This window comes from Canis lupus, chromosome 20 (genome assembly GCF_011100685.1).
Source record: "Canis lupus familiaris isolate Mischka breed German Shepherd chromosome 20, alternate assembly UU_Cfam_GSD_1.0, whole genome shotgun sequence".
In the NCBI taxonomy this organism is placed as follows: Eukaryota; Metazoa; Chordata; class Mammalia; order Carnivora; family Canidae; genus Canis; species Canis lupus.
Genome location: NC_049241.1, coordinates 46653846 through 46661881, shown reverse-complemented (window position 1 = coordinate 46661881; position 8036 = coordinate 46653846). Strand labels below are relative to the sequence as shown.

Sequence of the window (8036 nt, the reverse complement as noted above, 5' to 3'; positions counted from 1 at the left end):
ATCCATCCCTCAGATCTCTGAGAGGCACTGACCGCTGGACAGCCCGCTTCACAGAAGAGATCTGAGGTCAGAGCGCAGAAAGGACGCGGCCTGCGCCACCCAGCAGGGGCTGGCCTGTCCCAGCTCCTGAGCCCCGCAGCCTGGCCGCTCCCTCTTCCCACCACAGCCTAGAACACTCCCAGCCCCTTAGCAGTTCCTGTGCGTCCTGCGCTCAGCCGCTGAGAGCATTTCCCATCCCACTCCTGGCTCTGCTCCCTTCCAAGAGAAACAGGTTGCACCTGGCACTGCATCCCAGAAAGCCCCGGGCGGCAGGAGCCTGGCCACGTGAGGGGGTGCGGGTGGAGGCGTGTGATCACACTGCAGCCCCCCCCCACACACCACCGCTGGGAAGGGCGGGGCCCAGGAGGGTCTGAGCGTGACCTGGGCATGTGAGCCTCAGTCCATCATTTGGGAAATGGGCTGACAGCGGCCCTTGCCCCTCAGGGACGCTTCTATGAGGGGACTTGGGGGACGCTGCAGGAAGGGCCCCAGCGGGCTGGAAGAGCTAAGGCTCCCAGGCCTCGGTGTCCACATGGCCATTATTATAGCGGGGCTGGGACCCCGCCCAGCTCCAGCAATTGGTCTTCCTATCAAGCACTGACTGTGTGTGACGGGGGAACCCATCCTACCCGGAGCCAAAAAGAGTCAGAAAACAGAGAGTGCAAAGGTTCACCATTTAAAACAAATTTTCTTTTTAAAGATTTTATTTATTCATGAGAGACACACAGAGAGAGGCAGAGACACAGGCAGAGGGAGAAGCAGGCTCCATGCAGGGAGCCCTATGTGGGACTCGATCCCAGGACTCCAGGATCACGACCTAAATCAAAGGCAGACGCTCAACCACTGAGCCACCCAGGTGCCCCACCATCTAAAATTTTAAAAACCACCCAGAAACCACCCTTGAAGAAACTGCCACACATTTTTTGAATCTTTTTTAAATTTTAATTGTGGTGAAATCCATACAACATGAAATGAACCATTTTGAAGTGGACAATTCAGCGGCATCTTGTGCATTCACAAAGCTGTGCAACTACCACCGACATTTAATTCTAGAACATTCCCATCATCCTGAAAGGAACCCCTTCCTTATCAGCAGTCGCTTCCTCCTCCGCCTCCCCCAGCCTCTGACAACCTCAATCCTCTTTCACCATGGATTCGCCTGTTCTGGACACTTCATGCACGTGAGATGATGCTCTCGGTGGCCTTCTGTGGCTGGCTTCTCTCAGTACGATATTTTTGGGATTCATCCACGTTGTAGCAGGTGTCAGGGCTTTGTCCCTTTTCATGGCTAAGTACTATCCCACCATACCGAGGGACCACGTTTTGTTTATCCATTTACCCGTCAATGGACACTTGGGCTTTTTCCACTTTTCAGCTGCTGTGAATCGTGCTGCTGTGAATATTCATGTACATGCATTTGTATGAGTCCCTTTGACACACATTTTTACGTCCCCCAACCAGGAAGTAGCTCAGGCTCCACGGAGGCAGTGCTGATTTATTGAACAAAGTTCTACATTTTGTTCTACATCTCTTGAAAAATTATTAGAGGAGACTCAAACCAAAGGTTCCCTCACCTCTTTCCCCAATGGCCCTTCCTGTGTTGTGCACGAAAGCCCCAGACCTGAACCAGTGAGGGAAAGATGGGGTGAGCAAATGGGGGCTGGGTCCTCTGGGGTGCCGGCACCTTGGGGGGCCTTGGCCTCTGAAGGCAGCGAGGGTGTGGACAGCCTTCCTGAAGCCACAGGGCAAGACAGAGGCAGGGCCAGAGAGACCCTTTCTGACCGCAGCCAGTACCTGGGGACTCACTTTGACCCCAGTTCCTCCCCTCCCCGTGGCTCCGGTCCGACCCCCAGCCCCAGCCACCAGGACTTTGAGGACCTCTCCAGCCACCACAGCTGTGCTGATGTGACAGAGGCGAGTCAGAGTATGAATGAAAAGAGCAACATTTAATTTCAGCAAATCGGTTTATAAAGCAGCATAGGTGCGGTGCATTAGCCGCCACAGAAGGGCAAGGACTTGTGTCACACTTGCACCAGATTAAGCAAGCTGGGTTATTCATGTAGGCCACTTCACGATACAATAAAACCAATTTTGAAATCTAAAACATTCCCAAGGTCCCAGGGTCTCGACTGAGAGGGGACATGTCCCCCTGCCCACCTCCCCAGGAGCTCAGGTCTCGGGCAGAGGGTGCAGGGGGAAGAGTCGGGTTTCAGAAGCACAGCATCATTTCCTCTGGGAATCTGAGTTTCCTGCTCTGTGAACTGGGGAGCGTGGCGCTTTGATTACTAAGCACCGCTCACACTGTTCCCTCAGCGTGGCTGTCCCTTCCACGACTTCTGCCTGGGGAGGTCCTTCCATCCATTAAACCCCAGCTGTGACTCCTCCAGGAAGTCGTCCCAGACAGACGGACACCTGGGTCCCTCCAGGCGAGCCTTGATGCTGCAAGGCTAGGGGGTGTCTGTATCGAGTTCTGTCCTCCCCAGAGACGTGGCTCCTTGAGGACTAGGGGCCTGGGGTGGGGAGTGTTGCAAGAAACTGGAGGCACCACAAATCCCTCCTTAGTGGATGACAGTGATTTTGAGAGGGGCCCAACTTCTCAGGCTCACACCGCCGTTTAACCCCAGATTCACGACTCAACTCTGGAGCAGTTGGACTCCGAGAACAGTGCTCCTTCCCAACACTTGTGTGTTAGCTGAACAACCCACCACCTGCCGGGGGCTGCTCACCCTGACCTCGTCCTGGGTCCCTGCAGCTCCTGTTTGGGCCAGAACAGCCTGTCCCGTGTGTGTGTGTGTGTGTATATGGGGGGGACCTGTCCTCCCAGTGGCCCAGGGGTCAGAGATAAGGCCACCGAGCCCAGCTATCGGCAGGAAACATCTTGGCAGGACAGGAAGCCACGGCATTGGTCAGCCGCACCCTCGCCTGCCTCGGCCTATCCGTGGCCAGATATTTTGGGAGCCACTATATAAACCCCGACTCCGCTCCTAGCTGTTCCCCGGGGGAAGCCTGAGCTTTCACGTTCCTCGGCAGCCCCTGCCACCCGTGTGGCTGCTGGGAACAGGCGCCCAGGGTTCCAGAGCTACAGGGGCAGGTGCTAGCCGAATGCCGCCGCACACTGGAGACCCCAGCTCTGGATCGAGGAGCCCCCTGCGCGTTCCTGGTGCAGCCGCTTGCCTCCTGAGCGACCCGGAGCAAGTGTTTTCACCTCTCTGTGCCTCCCATCCCCCTCGTCACAGCCTTCCCCTGGTCCTGTCCCAGGAAACACGGACGTGCCTGATGTGGCACCCGCCTCTTCTTACCGCCCCCCACCCCCAGCCGAGAAAAGCCCCTGGCCCTGCACGCAGCCAGACCCTGCACAAGCGCTGGATCAGAGAGACATTATGAGGATGTGGCTGCAGACATCCTCATTTTTACAGAGAATTGAGGCCCAGAGAGGGGAAGGGATTTGCCTGAGGCCACACAGCAGAGCGAAAGCAAGGCTGCATCAGAGCCCTGGCCCTGGGTCTCCTCCTGCACCCCGGGCCCCACACAGAGGGCAGCTCCAGGGGTCACAGGCCAGCCAGGGGCAGCCTTGGGATTCAAACCCAGGTCCACCTGCTGCTCACCCCCACGCCTGGGCCGCCCAGGACAGAGCCGTCCCAGGCCCCATTGCTACCCCTTGGGGTGCTGGCTAACATGCACATTTTGCCCAGGACAGTAAAAGTGAAACGCAGAAGTGAAATAAAATACTCAAAGAGCTCAGTGGGGCTCAGAGTCGGCTCCTGCTCTCAGACCCTCAGCCTTTTCCTGGTGAGAGGTGAGGGGGTGGGACGGCAAGCCAGGCGGGGGAGACCAAGCGTGGTTATGTAAATGGCCGGCCCAGCACCTGCGGGCCACCAGCCAGTGCGAGTGGCGGAGCATGCCCAGCCGTCCCCACCCCGGGCAGCTGCAGCCGGCGAGAGGGAACGGCCATGCCAGATATAACCTGACCTGAACTCCACCCAAAGCCGGAGCTCCAAGGCAGGCCTGTGCCTGGAGAGCTGGTTTTGGCCGGATGACCCGGGCAGGTCGCTGTCCAGTTCGGGGCTCCCATCTCCCTCACTCCTCCAAGAAAGGTCTCAGTGTGGCTACCTGTCCCCAAAGTACCTCCCTGTCCCCCTTCCTGCTTGGTTTGCTGCCAGGGGGCACTGGGCTGGCATCTATCTCCCAAAAGGTGCCATTCGAACTGGCCTGCTTTATAGTTCAGAGACTGGCTGATGAGAGTTGGTGGCTCTCTCTGAGTGGACTCCCACCCCACCCTGCTCTGCGATTGAGCCACCTGGAGCATCTAGATGACAGGAACCTGGGTCTGTCCTTGTCTAGTTGAACTCCCTAAAGGCTCCAGTGCCTTCCCCCAGGACACCACTCAGAAGCACATACACACACAACACACACACCCCACGGGGGTTGGTGGTCTTCCCCAAACCCTCTGCCATATGTCTACCCCATTTCAAACCAGCAGGGGCAGCTGCCTACCTACTCTGACCAGCCCAGAATGAGGAAGGAAATCACCTCCTCATTCTGGAGTCTATAATCTATTAATGCAACTCATGAGCCCAGCAATTTATTGAGCAGCTATGTCACAGGCAGAGGGCCCCTCATGTAATCATTAATCATCAATTCAAAAGGGAGGTTTATCAGGAGAGGGTGAGGCTGAGAATGTTCCATTTCTTGATCCAGGTGCTGGTTACATGGGTGTGTTAACTTTGTGAAAATTTATTAAGCTGCATATGTAGGGTTTAGGCACTTTGGTGTCTCTACATTATTGTTGAATAAAACGCTTAAAAAGAAGAGGAGAGGAGGCAGTTTGACATTGGGCCGAAACTGGCGGATGAGCAGGCATTAAGTAGATTGTTTGAGGACATGGATGGAAGCAGGAAGAGCGTTCCAGGCGACAGGCACAGCAGGTGCAAAGGCCTGGGGTCCTGAGGGAGCCTGGTGTGTTTAGGGATCCATCAGAGGCCCATGTGGCCCAGGTGGGGGGCGGGACTGGCCACGCGGAGCCTCACAAGCCACAGCCAGCCTGGGACGCTACCCCGTGACCACTGCAATGCCAGCAAGAGGTATATGCAGAGGCTGACAATGTGGGGTAGACACATGTAAAGGCCCCTGAAGCCACAAACAGGAACAAGTGAGGGGTGCTCAGCCCATTTGCCATAGAGGGAAACTGAGGCCCAGCGAGGTCAGCTGCTTGGCTACACATCAGGGAGAGCCTGGCCTGGCTCTCCCAGGGCCTCTTTCTGTCCAGTCCAGCACCCTCCAGCCACTGAAGGGTGGGACGTGCCCAGTGAGCAGCCAGGCACCCTGAGTTTGAGTCTCAGGCTGAGCTCGCTGGCCTCAGCGTCCTCCTCTGCAAAATGGGCATCTGGGAGGGCGAAGGGAGGTCATCTCCAGCCCCGCTGCAGGGGGCGCTGGACAGGCAGCAAGTCCGGTGGGCCGGAGGGCGTCCGGCCAGCCCTGGGGGCATCTCAGAGCCCAGGAGCTCAGGGTGGTTCTTCTGAGAAGCCTGCAGCTGAGGAGGAAACACTTTTCCCACAGTGGTGGTGATGGTGGTGGCACCCCTCAACCTGCACAGAGAGAGATTCTGCCTGGGGGGGGGGGGCGGGTAGAAGGCAGGAGTTTTTAAAAAGAGAAATGTCCTAATAATGCAAATTCAGGCCTATGGGAGTAAAACCAAAGCAGAGAAGAGAGAGTGACAGAGGAGATGAGTGTCAGGGGACACCCTCCTGGTGCAGAGCCAGGGCCCATCCCCCACCAAGCCTCTCCACCCCTGCCTCCCTAGTCTGCCCCTTACCGCCATCCCATCCCATCATCCTGCCACCCCGTCACCCCATCACCCCATCACCCCGCCACCCCGTCACCCTGTCACCCCATCACCCTGCCACCCTGTCACCCTATCACTCCATCACCCCACCACCCTATCACCCTGTAACCCCACTACCCTGTCACCCCATCACCCCGCCATCCTGTCACCCCACCATCCCATTACCCTGCCACCCTGTCACCCTGTCACCCCATCACCCCTCTGCACTCTCCGCACTCACCTTGCTCATTTGGCTTTGTCCGTCCCCTGCCCATCGGCCATGGGTCGTCGGGAGGGTGAAATCTCCTTGGCTTGTTCCCCATCCAATTTCCGGCTCCCAGCCTGGCCCTGGCACCGGGAGGTGCTCAGTAAATATTTGTTGGCTGAATAAATGGTGACAGGTCAGTTCCCCATCTTATCTTGACGGGGGTGGGGGGGGCTTTATCAGCCTGGCCCAGCACCACACAGCAGCCCAGAACCCCGCCTGGCCCCCACAGTTCTGCCATCAGACTTCTGTGTCCCAGTGTTCTCAGCTAAAGTAGGGGTCTGGGGTGATGATCTTATGGGGGAGCTCCCAGGAGATCACCCACAGCACACAGGAAGTGCTTCAAAAATGGTCACTGTCACCCCCTTGAGGCCACCTCGAATCCCTGCTGACCCCGGGGTTGAGCCCCTGTCCACTACCACTCCCTGCACCCCCAAAGAAAACAAAGGGTAGAGGCAGCTGCAAGGACTTGCTGGGGGCTGGCAGGCTCCCCCACCTCAGGCTCTTTCTAAGAAGCCAGTGGTGATAACATTCCCCCAAAACAGGAACAAGTATGTTGGGTGTTGCAGAAACCTCCGGTGAGGCTGACCTCCACGCACTGGCTGACCCCACAGCCGGCTTCAGGGCCCACTGGGCACAGCTTGGAAAGATTTTTATGTAAAAGTGGCCAATGCAAATCCAGGGGCCCAGCGACCTCGAAAGGCCCCACTTCCCCCTTTACCACCTTAGCCTGGGGTGACAGCCACCTGGGTGTGGTAGGTGGGAGGGCCAAAGGACAGTAGGCGGCCTCCACCGGGCTGGCTTCCAGAACCCCCCCTGCTCTGACCTGCTTTGATCTGCTCTGAGGGTCCACGTCTCCAAATCTGCCCTAGTGGCTAGGCAAGAGGTAGAGGGAGGGGAGAGCATGTGTGACACACATCCCCGCACCCCCTTTAGGGGTGATCCTAGAGCCAGCTCTGATTTTTATTTTATTTTACTTTAGAATTTTATTTCATGTTCTTAATTTGATTTGATTTTTAAGAATTGATATAAAATAACAAAAAATTAACCAGTCAACCATTTCAGGTACACAAATCTGCAGGTTTTAGCACATTCACTATGTTGCACCATCGCCACCATTATCAAGATCTAGAACATCTCCATCCCACTGAAATGAAACCCCATCCCCGTCCCCAGTCTCTCCCTGTCTGCCTCCCGAGGCCCTTGGCTGCCTCCTCCTGTGGCTCCTATGGATTGGTCTGTTCGGGACATTTCATATAAACGGGATCTGACAACAGGTGGCCTTTGGCGCCTGGCTTCTCTTACTCGGCCCGACGATCTCGAGGATCATCCACACTGTGTCGGGGGTCAGGGCTTCGATCCTTGTCGGAGCTCAGTACACGTCCGTCGTGCAGACGGACCACACTGTGCTTATCCGTTCATCCTTTGGGGGACATCTGGTTATTTCCACTTTGGAGCAATTGTCAACGGGGCTGCAATGAGCGTGCGTGTGCAGGTTTTCATGTGGATGCCTGTTCTCACCCCTTGGGTCTATACTCATGGGTGGAAGTCCTCGGTTATGAAAACTCCGTACTCGACTTTTGAGGGTCCAGTATGTTCCATTCCACAGTGTAGGATCATTCAACATTCTCCCCTGCGAGGTGGGAGGCCTCCAGCTTGGGAGCCTTGCCAACACGTGCTCATTTACCTTTGTGACGACAGCCATCCTAGTGAGTGTGAAGTGGAAGCCCCTGTTTTGCAGACAGGGAAACTGAGACTCACAGAGGCAAAAAACTTGCCCAGCATGAAAATTCAACTCTCCACACTTGAAGACAGAGAGGGATGGGGGTGGAACCCTGGGAGAATGGGCAGACATGGCCAGACAATTCTCTTGAGAAATGAATCCAAGCCCCGGATGGGATGTTTCAGGCT

At 56.4% G+C, this 8036-nt stretch overlaps 1 long non-coding RNA gene across 1 annotated transcript; it reads right to left on the bottom strand.

Annotated features, from left to right (window-relative positions):
* Positions 1-995: 995 nt before the first annotated feature.
* On the bottom strand, positions 996-6744 carry LOC119864590. Its single transcript, XR_005374455.1, has 3 exons — positions 6622-6744; positions 6102-6243; positions 996-1432 (listed from the first exon to the last, which is right to left on the bottom strand). It is a non-coding gene; the product is annotated as an uncharacterized LOC119864590 (long non-coding RNA).
* Between the last annotated feature and the right edge of the window lie 1292 nt (positions 6745-8036).